The 18448-nt window shown below is 46.0% G+C and overlaps 1 protein-coding gene across 3 annotated transcripts in view; it reads right to left on the reverse strand.

The window, feature by feature from the left end:
• Window positions 1–18448, reverse strand: part of CACNA2D3 (calcium voltage-gated channel auxiliary subunit alpha2delta 3) — an 875732-nt gene that overhangs the window by 485762 nt on the left and 371522 nt on the right. The window lies entirely within an intron of this gene.

An 18448-nucleotide genomic window follows, 5' to 3' on the forward strand; every position in this document is an offset into this window, starting at 1 on the left:
AAAGTGAAGCAGCCCAAGGGTCAGTCCATGCTGCCCACCCTGTACTTCAGCCAGGCCCCATGCCCTCCCCCTGGCTCCTGAGGAGGGGCAGGGTTGCACTGGGGTGTGCACCAGCTCTCCGACCTGATGCTAATTCTGTGGTGGCTGAGGAAATCAGCTCTTTTTCTGGTTATTTATGAAAAGACAGCATCTTCCCAAGTAGCAGGCTTACCATTTGCTTCATTTTTTTATTTCCATATATGTTTAAAAACCCCCATTGCTTCATGTAGGATTTTCTAAGAGACGGATTCATCTGAGCTGTTGGCGTCTACCTATATCTCCGATCTCCTGAGGGACTTACGCTCCTATCTCAGCTTCCTGCACCTGCTGTAACAAAGCACCACCAACGGGGCAGCTTCCATACACAGAAACTTATTCTTTCTTAGTTTGTGAAGCCTGGACATCCAAAATCAGTTCCCTCTGGAGGTTCTGAAGGACCTCCACGCCTCTGGTGCTCTTGGGAAACCCTTGGTAGTCCTTGGCTTGTAGATTCATTATCTCAGTCTGCCTTATCTCCACTCTGCATCTTCATGTCAAATCACCTTCTCCTTTCTCTCAAAAGAACACCAGGGGGCTGACGCCATGGCGCAGCAGGTAAAGTCGCCGCCTGCAGTGCCAACATTCCATATGGATGCTGGTTCAAGTCCCGGCTGCTCTACTTCTATGGCCTCAGAAAGCAGTGAAAGATGACCCAAGTCCTTGGGCCCCTGCACCCACATGAGAGACCAGAAGAAGCTCCTGGCTCCTGGCTTTGGATTGGTGAAGCTCTGGCTGTTGCGGCCATCTGGGGAGTGAACCAGCAGATGGAAGACCCTCCCCCCCAACTCTACCTTTCAAATAAATAAATAAATCTTAAAAAAAAAAGAACACCAGTCATTAGGGTCCACTCAAAATTCAGAATGACCTCATCTCAAGATCCTTCGGTTAATTACATCTGCAAAATCTGTTTTCCAAATAAGGCACACTCCCAGGTCAGAACTTGGACATATTTTGAGAGAACCACTATTTGAATCAGGACATGTACTTCCTCAATGATCCACTACAATATACCCGTATTTCATGATTTATACATATCTTCTTAAAATATGAGCTTAGTAAGAACAAGACTTTTACCTAGTGAAGGATGCTTAAAGGCCTTCAAACATTTTTCCTTTACGGGAACAATTATGAGTTTCATGTCTGCATTATATTTTTATGACTCCTGTCAATGGGCCCTACCTATAATGTACCAAAGTGGATTAAAACAATTTACCTTAATATCTGGTACATGTGTCAATGCCTAGCATTCTCTGTTCAATAAAACAAACCCCAGGAAAATATGGGCATTTCTTGCAACATTCCTGTCCAATACACATTAACTTGTTATTCATGTTAGTTACACTGAAGTTCAGGAATAGCAGTTCTCCCTCCTGTACATCCTAAGACATTCAATTCTTCCCATGGTGGGCACTCAATCTAGCCAACAAAATGCTGGTAAAGACAACTGCATCCCATATCAGAGTACTTAGGTTCGATTCCTTGTTCTGGCTCCTGACTCAAGCTTCCAACCAATACAGACTCGGGGAGGCAGCAGTGATGGCTCAAGTAATTGGGTTCCTGCCACTCACATGGAAAATCTAAATGGAATTCCCAATTCCTGGCTTCAACCCCAGCTGCCATGGGCTTTTACGGAATGACCCAGTGGATGGGAGCTTGTTCTCTGTTTCTGAAATAAGTAAATAACTTTTTTGCAAACTACCTCTGATGCTAGTCAAGAATTTATCAAATGTTTAGCTTTTAATAGAGCAGACTGCTAGCAGATGTTTGGAGAATAAGAGTCCCACACCACCTTTATGATAAATCTGCAATTCATATCTCAAGAGTGTCTTATACATCCCTCATCTGTCCTTGCAGTGTATCAAATAACCCAACAACAAATCACTTCTGTGGTTCCCTCCTTTTATTTCTAGCCATTGACTGCTCTCCTGAGTTCACGCCCTGTTACATGGGTTCTCCTTGTGTTATATGTGGTCAATGTTTTCTCTGCTCACTTGCCTGACACATTCTCTCTCACTCTTCCATTTTCATTCCGCATCTTTGAAAAACGCAGGCCCTCATCGCATCATTCTAACCACCAGGCTCTTTCTCCTGAGTCCTACCAGAGACAATCATCTCTCGTGGGCCCAAGTGAATGAACAGGATGCCAAACACTTAGCATAGCAATCAGCACATGCAAAATGCTTCATAAATATTGGCTGTGGCTCCATTCATTGAAAGGAAATCAATAATAAATACATACGGCCCTCTGTTGTCTGTATCTGGTGTCGCTAGCAACACCTTCACAGCGCAGCCGAACAGCCTGGAATTCAGGCTTAGAGTCAGGATCCAAATCTGAAATCTCAGTGACATTTGGCAGTTGATGGCCTTTAGCTGGTGACTTTAGTTCCCTAAGACCCAGCGTTTCCTTCTTCAGAAGACACATGGCTGCTGGGACAAGGCTGAGAGTCCCCTGAGCTGTGAGGTGGCTCCAGCCCTTACCAGGGGACGTCATTGGCCCCAGGACTACATGAGGGCAGTTCGGCTGTCCTTAGCTGGTCCAGGTGGAACCTTACTGAGGTCTCTTCCTCCCTTCCCTCAGTGATCAGGGCAAGGCGCGGTGCTATCTCACTCATTAGTTCCTTCAGTGAACATTGATGTGCATCTACTCTTTGACACAGTCCACGGGGAACCAGACCAGAAAGTTAACACTGCAGTTTGAGCAGGAGAGAAAAACTGGACAAACACAGGAGGATTTCTCATAGAGACAGGGGTGATGAAGAAAGTAAAACAGAACAGAATGCAGAGTTCCTGTGTGTGGGAAGAGGAGAGACACTTCCCAGAGGTGAGACTTTAAACACCCAGGCCAGAGAGAGCCTTGAAGGTAAAGAGGTAGCCAAGTTCAAAAAGTGGGGGAGGAAACCGATGATCTGGGGAACAGCAAGGAAGCGAGTGTGGCGCGGGCCCAGTGTGGCACACAGGACTGGAGCAGTGGGCAGCCACAGTCAGGATTTCAGCAGATCAGTGAAGGTTCCTGCCAAGGACACATCATCTGAGCTGCATTCCTGCCAGCTCCCATCATGCTTTACTCATGGTTCCATCAGATTTCTTTCCTGAAATCTGCGGCAAGCCCAGCCTACTTCCTCTTCCTGGGATGAGCAATCAGCATCTGCGTGGAAGCCTTAGTGCCGGAGTCTCCTCGCCAGACCTCAGCGTCATATGATACACACTTGATTTTTTTTTCCACTGTCATTTATTCTTCAGTAAATTAGCATAACTGTGATCATTTAAACATAACATTTCCTACCACAAAATATGGGTCCACACTAGGGACTCGGAATGAACATGAACAATTAGAAGCTAATATAGAATTACAGACAAACTATCGTTACCCAGAAACTATTGTTGTAACGGAGAGGACTATGCTCTGACTCAGTGGGCTGGAAGGGTTGCCCCTTGGAAGGAAGGGATTTCCTGCCTGGAGCAGGGCTGGAGGCAGGATCCCAGCTTTCCTGAAGATGTGTGATGCTGTGCACACAATTACCCCAGGCATAGTCTAATCATGCCGGGAGCAGGGGACTGAGCCCATGCAGGAATATTCTTCAGTGCCACATGCTGGACCGGATTCAAATGAATGGTTGAATACGTTTCATGTCTCTCATTTCAGCAAGCAAATGATATTTCTTCCATTCATTCTAAATAGCTCATAGATTAAATAATGAATAGCTTTGATGCTAATTATCAAGCACTTATATCTATTGGAAAATACTACTTAATGTGTGCTGAATTATAAAAAAAATAGGTTTATTTGCCAAACATTCACCCTTCCTCTAAGCCTAGTAATACGCCAGTTATTAAATGAAGGTTGCTTTTCACAAAGCTGGAACTAACTCCTGGCAGGCAGCCCTGGGATCAGAGGGACAGGGAGGTTTCTTGATCCAATGCTGATCCACTCTGGGTGGAGTTGGGAAGCAACTGGTTTGGCAAACCTCAGAGAATGCTCCAGACTTCCTCAGTCCAAAGCCTCAGTGTGTTAGACTTCAAGGTTAATTCCCCATTGACATTTCATATCAATGATTAGATACTTCTTCCCCTTCAAATGTATCAACTTTAAATAATCCTCTCCCCTTAATAGTTCTTAAATTTTGTGCGGAAACTTGTATCTCTTCTTTCTTGTTTTCCTAGAATGAGTCACTCAGAAGCATCTGTCAGAAGTATTAAGAAGAAAATTACATGATAGAAATCAAATAACGACAATGATCAGGATGATAGCAACAGAGATTGCCATTTATGGACCATTTACAATGCCATATGTAGTGCATGGCTCTTTCCAGTTACGAACTACCCCTCCCAGCCCTGTTTCACAGATGAGGAGATGATCCTCAAAGCTGTAAAGTCCACTGCCCAAGGCAGAGGTCAGCCAAGTTAATTCCTTGCACAAACCGCCAGATGGTGGAGGACTTGAGCAGAGGCCGTCAACACTATTTTTTGTCTACCAGACAGTGAACAGGACGTAGGGGAACAGAGTGGCACAGGAGACACGGTGGGAGGCAGACCAGGTAGCACATGGCTCAGAGCACACTGTGTATCCCCGGCCGTCAACAACCAAATGAAGTGGGTGATCTCCAGAGGAGACTACAAGGTGGCTGTCATGTGACAACTTTGCACTTGGTACTCGGGACAAGTGTGTGAGCTGCAGAGGGCAGGATGGATGAGAAGACAGTGCCAGGAACTAAGGCAAAGTGCCTCTCTGAGTCCAGGAGACTGCTCCATCACCGTCAGCGTTCAGAATTGGGGTCTGCGTGCAGAAATGGCATCCTCAAGGCACAAAGGCTTGGTTAACATGCTCTCGAATGAAGACAACAAAGCTCAAGGGACTTCTGGTTCTAAAATGGCATTTGATAAATTGCAGTTCTGCTGGCATTCACAAATTTAAAACACCTCATTTGATATGTGGCATTTCCCCCTTAACTAAGTTGCTGTTGTAGTCACTAGCAAAAAGCTGAGGAGCCAGAGGCCACCTCCTGCCTGAGGTTTTGTTTCAAGCGTGGACAGCTTTGGAAATGGGAGTACAGGGTCACCCTTTTCCCACCGTCAAGTACAAGAACAGCTCCAGCTATGCAGGACACGCAGAGGCTCCCTGAAATTCAAGAGTCGGGCTTGCAAATCTGTACTGCAGCCCACAGCCTAAATGCCTACCCTGTCTCAGAAGCATCAGTAGTTCCTACTCACCCATCACAGCTCAGACAAACCCCTGTGTCTGAGACTAGAAGCCATGCCACGCTCAACTTGAACCCAAGTCCACACCCCTTCCCAATGTGCACCCACATCTGCACCCTGGCCTATCTGATCCAGGCTCTGCTTTGTTTGCTTTGCACTTGTTTTATTTCTTGTAGCTCCTCCTACTATTCAACAGCTCATTTAAAGGATATAAATGATGTTACATTTTCCAGCACCCCTCAAAGCATTTAGTAACTGTACTGGAGGTAATAGGAACTAATCTGTTCACTTGGAAAATATTTACTGAATGCCTACTGTGTGCCCAGCACATGCTAGGATTTATGTACACTCTAGGAGGGGATAACTAGAGTCTGCAGAATGAACAGGCATTTTGTAGGTGTGGGGGAAGGGTAGAGAGTGGTCCTAGCAGAGTCATAGTCAGTTTAAATGCCTGGAATGCAGGGAATAAAAAGGAGACGAGGGCGGGAAGTAGGGTGAGGGGCACCAAGCAGGGCCTTGCACAACCTCCTCAGCAGTCCGCTCTCATCTCAAGAGAAGCAGAGGCCCCTGCAGGGGGCTCAGTGAGAGTACGTACTCACCTTGGGCTTTAGGAGAGTAACCGGTAAGGAGCAGGAGGGCAGGGGCAGAGGGGGCTGGCTAGAGGCTACTGCAGTCATTCAGGAAGACAGGATGGGGCAGAGTGAGAGATGCTAGAGGCGTCCACAGAGTTTGTGCTTGCTAAATACATGCTGGTCCAGCTTTTGACTCGAATGCAGAGCTCCTGCACCTGGGCCTGCAGGTCTCTTCTGTCTTGTGCCAGCATCCAGATGGAAAATGGGGTGTGACTCAGAACACGTAGCCCTTGACCTCTGTCTCAACCCCTGTCATCAAAGCAAAGCCTAATTTTCCCCCAACAAGCACTGGCAACATCATTATGATATCGGAAGGGCTGACCTATCTCCGCGGGGGAGCAGGCGCCCACAAAGAAACGACTCAGGAGAGAAGTGATGCTGGGACAGATCACAGGCAGTAAAGCAGCCCAGCCAGCAAGGGGACCCGGGGCCGAGTAAGAACCATTTCTGAGGTTCACTCATTTTCACCTTCCCAAAGACGGAAGGAAATTTAAACATCCCTGCCTTCCATTCTCCAGACAGGCCTGGCTCCCAGTAAAATATGATTTTGTGAGCCTGCCATCCGGGCTGATGTTATCAGCTTTTTATTGATATTTAATATAAACACAGCCCCGAGGCTAGCAGGTACCCTGACAGGGGCTGAAATATAATTGCCAGGGAACTGTATAAATGCATGTAGCAATTAAGGCGCTGTCAGGGATACTGTTGGGGAGAAGACAGAGAGCTACGCGCTGGAGAAGCAAGAGCTGGCCCGGGGACTGGGAAGGCACAGGGATCAGAGGAGCTGCAGAGGGAAGCAGCCATCTCTGAGCCGCTAGCCCAGACCTCACACGCAGGCAGAGAAGCGAATCACCGACATTACTAAAGGAGATGGGGCCAAGTTGAAGTTTACTCTTTTGTTTTCAACACCAGAGGCCACTGAACTGGCTTTCCCGCCTCCAAGAGGGAGTTTATTTTGGAGAGATAAGGTAGAGCTTTAAATCCAGCCTCAACTGTGGCCCTGGGTAGGGCACACAGGGACAAGGGAAAGGAATTCACTTTGCTTAATAGCTTCATTGAGGTATAATTGGAATTTATATTATGCACTGCTCATAACATCTGTCACAGGGGCACCAACCTAAAAATCTGTCTTGTGTGTGAGAGAGACTGCAGAGGTGGGGTGAAAGGCAGCTGGGGAGGAGGAAGGGATGAGGGGCCAGCTGGAGGGCAAGGTCCAACACAAGGGACATTTGAGGTGCACCTCGAGAGAACTACAGACTGCCGGCGTGCTGTGTTTAGCGTGAAGTCCTGCCCATAACTATGCCGTCACTGATTTCACTGCAGTAGTGACAATAGGCAAGAATGGGGATGGTCTCATTGAGGGTAGTGCAGATGCAACATCCTCGCTGGATCAGGAACTGCTGTCCCACTATCGCACAAGGAAAATGGACCTTCTTAACAACATGTAAATACTTGTATATCTTCTATGTCTACCAGCTCTGAAACTAACTGCTGAAGCCATTGAGTGCCCGTAACATGGAAACTGTCAATGTGTTCACCTAACAAAGAAAATTTTTAGCTCTATCCCTATAGGGCATTATAAGGAGGAATCAGAAGCAATCCTGAGAGTTTGGAAAGATGTCCTCTGCTGTGAATATCAGGGAAAGCCCACCCCTCACAGACTCCAGGAAGCAAAACAGTTGGGAGTGGAGGTGGTTTTGATGTGCACAGAGCCAGGGTAGCAGTTCACAGGGCTAGAACACTTGAAACATTTGCTCTTGGTGCCCGACTTCATGAAGATCTACAGGTTGTAAACCCCCTAAACTGTACCACTGGAAGTTTAAACTCCTTCCAAATAACATGATACACACTAGGAATGATGCCAATCCCCCACTAATGTTGGCCAAGGACTATTAACAAGGAGACTCCAGTTGTCTTTCCACTAGATCTCGTTCACCCTGCAAATTCTATCAACTATTTCTTTGGCTTATTGAACAACAGCAGTTGAGCCAAATTAAATGAAATGGGATGATTCAGTTTAGGGATGTTTTGTAGTTCATGTACACTAACTCCTCACACCTGAGTGTCAAGAACATAAGCTTAAAGGTCCCCTCCTCTTGTCACATAAATGGCTCATGAATTAAAACACCAGATATAGGCTTAATTACATTATATACAAGCAGGATGACTACATAATTTATCTTCCAAACTGGATTACTTTTGAGAGTGAAAGGGGCTCTTTTTTGTTAACTTCTCACTGAAACAACTAAACTGGTCTTATCTTAGGCAAACCAAGATGAATGATACTATAACCCATGCCATTTGACAGAGAATGGAAGTCACTGACATGTGTGTGGTTTGTGTGTGTGTGTGTGTGTGTTGATACATGATGTCATCAAAATGCACAGTTGATTGGTTAACTAAAAAGGATTCAAGCAAGGAATCATACTAAAAATAATATATTAGACACTGTTCTCTTAGGACTTGGCTAACTTTCACTTGCAGGGCCAGGGCCTTTTGTGTACTGGGGGTGGTTTATTACCTGTGTTCATTGAGAACACTCTGTACCCCACCCAAAGTGCTTTGTTGATGAGAGAAGAAATGGAGAGCAATAATTAACCCACAGAGTTGCTTAAGGAGAAGCTACTTATCAAAGTTTCTATCATGCTAATGGCAATACATTGTCTATTTCTTCAAGCTGGGAATATTTTAAATTTAAGAAACCAAATGCCCTACTCAAAATACCTTTAAAAATAATGTCCCATAGAGGTAAAAAGGGTGGATTGGTCTGGAGATTTCCCACAGCTTCATCACTGGGTTTCTTTGTTTCTATTCGGCATCCAAAGAGTTGGCTTCATCCTCAACGCCTTGGCCTCTCACACCCCAGCCTTTCCCTATAGCCCCTGCCCCAGTAGCTCCAGCCTTTCTCATCATGGGGCCACATATCTATTCCCTACTCTACCCATGGGCAGAATAAGGGGTCTTTTCATTGACTTTAACCACTGTACACCCATCCCTGAACGGATCAGCACAGGGAGATGATGGGACATGCTCATCAGCTTAAACCTATCAAACCTTGGATTTGGATTCCAGCCCAGCCATCATGAAAATCAGTTCTCCAAAGAACGTCAGGATGCTACTGTTGGGAAGAGGAAGGTAAGAGCACCAAATCATAAACACATCCTTCAGGTTTTAGTCATCATGAAACTCAGGGGACCTAAGAACCGCACAAAGTCAATAATTAAGTTAAAAAAATTAAATTTGGCAAGATCATTTCTCAGGTGAAACACTTCCATACCATACTTGTATACGAGGAATTATCCTGGCATTCATAGAGGGAAATCTATCAATCACTAGCAAAGAAAGTGTACTGCAAAACACAGATCTCTTGGGATGCAAAGAAAAAAAAAATCAAAGAAGAGAAAAATAAGTGCTGCATGGGAACTATTGCTGCAAGTCTAGCTGACTACATCCTACAAATAACAATGGAAAAGAAGAAACAATGTTACTGAGACTAAAATAAAACTAACCAGGCCATGCATATTCAACAGGAACTACACCAAAAAAGGAGGAAGCCAGCTGCTGCCAAAATGATGTTCTGCTCATGTGGGCCTTCAGGAATGGAAGTTCAGCTGCAAAAACCTTCAAGCACAAAGCTACTTACAGATTTTAACAGGCACTGTTTAAATAAGAACAAGCTTCTAAGGCACAGTTTCAAAATGCTTTATTAAAATTCTGAGTGGTCCAAGGGCAGGGTATGTGGTTAAGTTGCTGCTTGGAAAGCCCACATTCCATACAAGAGCGCTGGTTCAAGACATGGCTGCTCTACCAGGAATCCACCTCCCTGCCAATGTGCCTGAAAAGCAGCAGATGAGAGCCCAAATACTTGAGTCCCTGGCTCCCACATGAGAGACTTAAATGGAGTTCCTGGATCCTGGCTTCAGGCTGGTCCAGCTCGGGATCCTGCAGCCACAGAGTACAGAGTCAGCAGATAGAAGATCTCTTTGTCCCTGTCTCTCTCTTCCTTTTGGTCTGTCACTCTGCCTTTCAATTAAATAAATAAACAAATCTTTTCATTGTCTAAATGTTATTATTTTCATATTTGTACAGATAAATTGATTCCAATATAGATGTATAGCAAATATAGATGCCAAAATTTGGTATCATGAGGTTAACCTCTGTAACCCATTTGATTCATTTGTAATCTGTTTCAAACTGCCAGGAATACAGAGAAAATCAATGAAACCTCCTCAAACATTATGGAGTTCTACAATCTTTGATGAGTAATTTCATTATAGCAACTAATTGCACATAAGACAAGCCATCTATATAGCTAGTATCCAAGTCAGGATTTTTGTTTAATTTTTTTTTTTTTTTTTTTGACAGGCAGAGTTAGATAGTGAGAAAGAGAGACAGAGAGAAATATTTTCTTTCCAATGGTTCACTCCCCAGATGGCTGCTACAGCTGGTGCTGTGCCGATTCGAAGCCAGGAGCCAGGTGCTTCCTCCTGGTCTCCCATGCAGGTGCAGGGCCCAAGCACTTGGGCCATCCTCCACTGCCTTCTCGGGCCACAGCAGAGAGCTGGACTGGAAGAGGAGCAACTGGGACAGAATCCAGCATCCCAACCGGGACTAGAACCCGGGGTGCTAGCGCCACAGGCGGAGGATTAGCCCAGTGAGCCGCAGTGCCAGACGTGTTTGTTTTAACTTTATCCTCTATGAATTCACCCTTTGTTCTATTTGATGATTTCTCTACAGCCTGGTGTTATTGTGTGTATGAACTAGTAAACACAGAAGTTTATTATTGCTGCTTCTTTTTTTTTCTTTTCTTTCTTTCTTTCTTTTTTTTTTTTTTTTTTTTTTTTTTTGACAGGCAGAGTGGACAGTGAGAGAGAGACAGAGAGAAAGGTCTTCCTTTGCCGTTGGTTCACCCTCCAATGGCCGCCGCGGCCGGTGCGCTGCGGCCGGCGCACCGCGCTGATCCGATGGCAGGAGCCAGGAGCCAGGTGCTTATCCTGGTCTCCCATGGGGTGCAGGGCCCAAGCACCTGGGCCATCCTCCACTGCACTCCCTGGCCACAGCAGAGAGCTGGCCTGGAAGAGGGGCAACCGGGACAGAATCCGGTGCCCCGACCAGGACTAGAACCCAGTGTGCCGGTGCCGCTAGGCGGAGGATTAGCCTAGTGAGCCGCGGCGCCGGCCTTGTTGCTGCTTCTTGTATGGCATCCACACTATCAGAATATAATGAATTTTTATAAGCACTGAAAGATACATTAGTTGTAGGACGTCCCAAAGCAAGGACATTTCATGATACCAATCAGGTATTACAAGGTCAAAATGCAAAAGGCATAGTCATCATGAGACCAGAGGAGAAGAAGGAACAACAATAACGAAAGATATAAGGTCTATTTCAAAACGATAGCCCATCATAAAAGGTAAAACTATTGAAGAGCAAACATGCCACTAAAAATTGCTATTTAGTTTAGGTTGTTCTCTAAAACATATTATGCATTTACCACATATATATGGAGATCCTATCTCTCACATCTGAATTACAGATAAGGCATAGTTAATTAGCTTATGGGATCAGTAAAAATTCATACCAGAGGGTCTATCCCAGCCCCTTGACTAATGCAAAGTCTCTTTAAGCAGCAAAGGAAGAAGGACAAGAGAAAATGGGCCCTTCTGTCTTCAAAGCAGAGGGCTATGTCAGGAACAATGAGGGACACAAAAAACTGATTAACTCTTTGGGCCTTAACATTCTCCAGACATTGTCTTTAAAGCAAGAGAGAAAAAACAGTTCAAATGCTTAAAATCTCTCCAAAACTATTAGCAAAAACAACACAGAAATATATAACAGATGCACAAAGGCATCTCAGGATGAATATATTAAGAACGCACAACTGCAAATTCTAAAACGTATTTAATTGTTCCACAGAGAAGAACAAGAAAAGACTTTCTGATCAACAAAACGCAGGGGATTCTTGAAGGACCACTCCTCCGTTGGGGACTTCAGATTCACTAGACCACGAGAATAGAGGCCACAGGCCACCCTGGCTACCCTCGAGAACAAGTGAGGGAGGCTGAGTTCCATCCCGAAGTGGCGGGAGAGCAGAATAACAAATGAATTCTGCATTGGTTTTCACCTGGGGCTTTTGATCTTAAACCAAACATACAGCTCGCTGGGTAGAGGCTAAGGGGGTGGCAAGAAGTGGAAAAAACTTCTAAAATTAGTGTTATTCTTTCTCTGGAATAGCTTAATTAATAAAAAATACCCCCAATATTTTTTTAAAAATTTAAAAATTAGAAAAAAAAAAGCCATGGTCATGTAATCGAGATCAGTCAAGCTCCTGATATAAAACTGCCCTCCTTCCTCCTCCGTCTATGAAAGACACTTGGTTTGTGTGGACATGTAGGAGTCTGTGTGCACACCTCACAGGCTAACACCCTCACAACTCTGGCTCCATGCATTAGCTTCCTGTGCCCCTTCCCTAGCTCCTTGATCTGTCACGGCAGCACAGCATCCTCTTTCCAGAGGGGAGGAAGGAGTACCAGGGTCTGTTTTCATGAGTGAGACTTCTAGTGCCCAGAGTATTGGAAGGGATCATCTTAATATAAAAAATATAACTTTATCACAAGTGTAGGGAGAAACTCATTGATGAACACATACAATACCCGTATTTTCATCACGAAGACAGACATGCAAACCAGCTCCCTATTGTTCACATTTACAAGATAACTGCCCCAAACTTCTTTCTCTCCCATCTTTCTCCTCTAAACCAATAATAGCACAGGTTTAAGTTATCATTATGAAATAACTTGACTTCAAGAAGGTAAAATAATTTCAAAAATCCCAAATACCTTTCACTTAACTTTCCTATACTTCCTTAAAGCAAAACTACAACTTCTCTAAATTCCCAATAGCAAAACTACAGCATTAACACTGAGACAATACCATCACCAAATCTATAGACTGACTTAAATTTCACCAGTGGCCACATCAGCGTCCTGGCCTGGGCCTGGATCCGCTCTGGATCACACACTACATTATCTCCATTATCCCTTCAGTCTCCTTCAATTCAGGACAGGTCCTCAGTCTTTCATCACCCTCAGTGACCTTGATGTTCTTGACTTCCTCAAGGGGTCCCATCTGATGGTAACTTGAGAAATAGTCTAATAGGACTCCGAAGAGCCTTGGCTATTTTACAGAATTCTGTATTAGTTCCCGCAGTTGTCATAACAAACCATCACCAGTTAAGTGGTTAAAAAAAAACATAGAAACGTATTCCCTGCAGTTCTGGAAGCCAGAAGTCTGAAACCAAGGTATTACCAGGGCCAGTTCCTAGCTTCTGGTGGTTGCTGAAAATCCTGGCCTGCCTTGGCCTTGAGATGCATACCTCCTATCTCTGCCTCCACCTCTGCATGGCCCCCTCCTCTGCATGTCTCCCTCTTCCAGTAAGGACCCCGGTCATTAGGCTGAGGATCCAACCTAGATCCCAGGTGACCTCACATCAAGAGCCTTAACTAATTACATCTGCAAAGACCTTATTTACAGTAAGATCACTGCTATGAAAGTCTAATCTCCCAAATTCCTGCGTTCAAATTCTACTTCTCAAAGTGACAGTGTTTGGAGATGGGGCCTACTGGGAGTGATGACATTATGAGGGTGGTCCTCATGATGGGATTAGTGCTTTTATAAAAAGACATCAGATCCCCTCTCTCTCTCTTCTCTCTTCTCTCTCTCCCCTCTGCCATCCGAAGACATGGTAAGATGACCACCCACAAACTAGGGAGAGAGAATTAGAACCAGAACCTCAACATTCTGGCACCCTGATGTCAGACTCCTTGGCCTCTAGAAGAGTGAGAAATCAACGTCTCTTGGTTAAACCCCTCAGTCTTTCATTACAGCAGTGTGGGTAGAGGGGAGCATTCACAGTGAGAGGCTCTGAGTAGACATGGGCTTTTGTGGGGAACATTATTTAACAACCTGCAATGTCCTTCAACTGACTTATTTTCAAGTGCACATTGCTGGGCAATGATGAGGTTATGAGTCCAGAGAGATCATCCCCCACATTGTGTTAATATGAGATACCATGAGCAGGTGAATTGATCCTGTTATCCCTGAAAAGGGCAGCAAATTCAAAACAGCCCTGGTGGCTCGGAGAAGGTAATGGCAAATGCTGTTTGGTTTTACATTTGGAACTTTGCTTATGAAAGCAACTCAGCAGCGGCATCACAGTTCACTCTTGTGGCCAGAAATTAGTCTGCTGACCCAGGGGGAAATGCTGGGATTCAGGAAGGCACGGAGGGCTGGGGGCTGCCACCGCCCGCAATGTTCCTGTAAGAGATCTATTTATTTATTTATTTATTTGACAGGCAGAGTGGACAGTGAGAGAGAGAGACAGAGAGAAAGGTCTTTCTTTGCCATTGGTTCACCCTCCAATGGCCGCTGTGGCTGGCGCGCTGTGGCCAGCGTACCGCGCTGATCCGATGGCAGGAGCCAGGTACTTTTCCTGGTCTCCCATGTGGGTGCAGGGCCCAAGGACTTGGGCCGTCCTCCACTGCACTCCCTGGCCAAGAGATCTATTACTTCCTAGAACTGCCAAGCCTCTGGCTCTGCCTCAGAGGCCAAGTGACAAGGACGACTGGGACGATCATGACGTTCAATAGCCCGGCTGCCACTTGATCAGAAAAGGAAAAGAGCTGTGTTTCCTGGGCCCTGTGTTTCATGGAATTTCACCAGCTTGTCCTGTGGGAGACAACTGCAAACTGAGCCAGTGACCACCGCAGTCCCACCCAAAGGCTGGCCGTGCTTCTTCTTCCTCTATCTCTCGGTGAAATGGACGGCGGATCCTGTCCTTCAGCCCAGTGGCGGAACCTGCTCCCATTAGCAGGTACAAGGTCCTAAGAGGCCAGTCACAAGTCTGCTGAGCTGGACAACACCCTTGGACACATGTCACAAGTCTAGCATCTGATGCATCCCTCTCTTCACACTCTGCCTTCACCAAGCAGGAGATTCCCCACCACCACCCTTACCCCTCCACCCCCACAACATACACAATTTATGAGCTGCCTGCCCCAGCCTTGAGTTACCAACTTCAAAAAGACAGAGCTTTGAGAAGATAGATGAACAGTCAAAGCACACACCTACACATCTTTAACCCATTCAAGTAATGTGTGTGTGTGAGTGCGTGTGTGTTTTCTATAATTTGGATTGAGATGTCTGGTCAGGGATGGCAGAACAGATCAAAGCTAGGAGATGTCTATCTTCAGATGGGAAAACTGTACACACTGCACAAATGCATAAGCAGCCAAAGACATGGTTTTTCACACACATGTCCTCTTAAAATGCAACAAAATATAAGCCTTCTGGATGGTTTTGGATGAGGCACCATCACAGTTCATTAGGATCTATTTGAATAAGAATGAATACAGGAGGATAGACATTGGACTGCTTGGTTAAGATACCCATAAAGACTCCTATATCCCCTGTTAGAGTGCCTGGGTTGAACACCCAGTTCTGGCTCCTGGCCCCAGCTTCCTGTTAGACCCTGGAAGGCTGGAGCAATGGTTCCAGTACTTGGCTACCTTTCACCCATGTAGGAGACTTGGAATAATTTCCCAGTTCCTAGCTTGAGCCCACCCTAGCCTGGCAAATAGGGCATTTGGGATGTGAGCCAAAGGATGAGAGTCTCTCCCTGTCTCTCCGCCTCTCAAACAAACAACTATTTCAAAAACACATCCCCTAAAAATTACAACATTGAACTTGCATGTAGCAGTTTCCATTTGTCTGGATAAACAGTTTCCATGCTGTGGCTCACTTAATTCTCTATGATGTGAGTCCTACCATGCACATTTTCAAACCAGGAAACCAAGGCCATAAAAAGCTTAAGAAACTGGCCCAAGACAACACAATTTAAAGGCGCTGGACCACAATCACAGTCAACGTGTGGAAGTCTCAGGACACATCACAAGTTCTCCTAACACGTCTACAGGTAGGAATACCTTTACTCAAAACACCTCGGGGTGGGGAGTGGCATAAATATGATTTTATAGATGATAAAACTAAGCTTGAGCAGCTGAGTAACTTGGCCGAGATAACACAGTTAGGAGTAGGAGTAGAGCCAGTAGCTAAGTCCTCTGGACCACATTTTTCTCAACAATGCAAAGAAACAATAAGTAATTTATTGGGGTCACATCCCCAAAAGTTTAAAACTAAAGATATATATATATATGTGTGTGTGTGTGTCTAAACACATATTATATATATTTGAAAGTACCTTAAAAACATGAAAGAAAAATAGAATAAAAAAGGAACTCATTATAGTGCAAAGTATTTTTGAAAACTATGCATAGATTGGTCATGACCTTTTTGAAGATCCTTCATAGAGAGTATGGACCCTTCTAGTGCTACATCTTTGAAAGAGGTAGGAGTGAGATCATATACACAGAGGGGTGCTTTGAACAGGGCCAGATGGAGCACCCCAAGAGTTCTGTGCAGCTCTGTAAGATGGCCAAGAAGAATGAGAGTGAAGAGATGCAGGATGACAGCAAACCCCACCAGCCCTGGGCTCAGTCTGTAAGGATAAAGAGAGCAGCCATCAATGCCCAAACCTGGCATCCTCTTTCCCTGTCGCTCTGAATCCTGCTGTGCTCTAAGAGGAGGGGCACAGCCAAGATGGCCAGAGAGGAGGCTATGGAGGGGCCAGCACCGTCTTCCCTGAATGACGAGAGCATGTCCCACTGCAGCTCCTGCCACAGGTGATAAAGACTCCTGTAAGCAGCGCTGAGAGCAGAGGGAGGGAAAAGGGGTTGAGAAACCAAACCAAACAAAGCTGCTGGTGTCCGGGGGTACATGTCTAGTGTGGTGGTACTCGATTTGTTAGCCAACGAATGGGCTCAGAGAGGTGTGCGCATCATCTACCCTGCCAGCCACTGCTCTCAGTATATGCGGTGGATGGGGCAGCTTCTGCAGGTCGTTAGGGAATCTGAAGGATCCAGGGAGGTGATCTGACTTGTCTAAACCCAGTTCTCAGCAAGTCTGAGACTCAGCTCTGATCACCTCTCAGGCTCCACTTACCTGGTCTTGTTCCCACTGTGAGCATCCACTCAGTGGGAAAAGTACTCACCCAGCACAGGGCCTTGCACACAGCAGGCACTCAGAACAGAAGGGCTGCATCCAAGCTGCAGGTGCACAGCTGAGTAAGTGCTCAACAGACTTTGTTGTGTCAGGGATCCCCACAAGGTGGTGCCATTAACACCCCCATTTTACAAAAGGTCGGGGAAGAGGAGAGCACTGCCCTCAAGACCCTACATACAGCTCGGGGAGGGAACAGAGCAAGGATTGAATCTCACCCTTTAGTACCAAGGCTCAGTCCTTCAGTACCACATAATGTGCCTCTGTGCCGGGGACCAGAGCTTGCGTGTTAACCCTGATCACTCATACTGCCAATACAGGAACTCCACGTTCCGCGGTGGTCAGCACACCAACCTCTCTGCTTTCTGTGTCGGCCTGTTGGTGTTCTCCCCCCCCCCCTTTCCTCTCCTTCTCTGTCTCTCTGATTCAGTTTCCTGAGAAGGGAAGACAATAATACTTAGCTGACAGGACTGGGGGTAGACCACTGCTATTAACCTAAGTCACCAATATTTACTGAGTATTTATTCACATGCATCGGTCCGGGCCCACTCTCCCTCACTGAGGAGCAGTGATGACAACCACACAGGTGAGACAGGAAGAGGGCTTCTCCAGAGTCGACGCAGGCCTGGGCACCTGGGAACACTCAGTGTGTGGCAGCTGTTCTATAATAACAGAACCGACCTCAGCTATTCTATCCAGGAGTGAAAAGAGAAGGAGAGGAAAACTCTTTTTCCAGAATGCCCCCAGGTCCTCATTTCAGCCTGTTCTCAGCCAGGATCTCGCCCCCGGAACATGGTGTTTCATGCTTTCGGGGTCTGCAGGCCACAGCCCAGGACAAGCCTGTACACTGGCCACCTGCCCGAGGCTGGCCCCAGAGCAGTAGCAAATCAAGCCTTAGAAATAAGAGTGACATGGGGACATCCGGTCATGCTGAGGACACATTTGTTCATTATGGGTCTGCTGGCACAGCAGGTTTCTGGAGGGGTTTCCACCATGGCAGCATATGTAACCCCTCATGGGGTGGTCCCAACTGTCCTTGAGATTGTCCTTGAGATGTACCCACTCCCTCTCCATGCAGCTCAAAAACAAATGGGAAGCAGCCCATCCTAACCACTAGTATTCTAAACAATGCTGAACAATATTCTAAGCAGCAGTAACTCTACTAGGCAAATATTCACAACAGAAAAGTCTAAAGAAAGTGACAGAGAAAGGGAAAGAACAACCAAGAATCCAAAGATCCAGGGCCATCTTCCTCAGCACCAGTACCACCCAGCGATTCAGCCAACCTCTGACCCCACTAACGACATGACCCATCTGGTGCACACAATATGCCAACCTTGGCTCAGCAGTCCTCCACTGGCTCTGTACTACAGGATTGGAGGTCAAGGCTGAACACTGGATGCTTCCAGGAACCGTTGTTCCCCTGC

Source organism: Oryctolagus cuniculus, chromosome 10 (genome assembly GCF_051225735.1).
Source record: "Oryctolagus cuniculus isolate XC-2025 breed Fujian yellow rabbit chromosome 10, ASM5122573v1, whole genome shotgun sequence".
NCBI lineage: Eukaryota > Metazoa > Chordata > Mammalia > Lagomorpha > Leporidae > Oryctolagus > Oryctolagus cuniculus.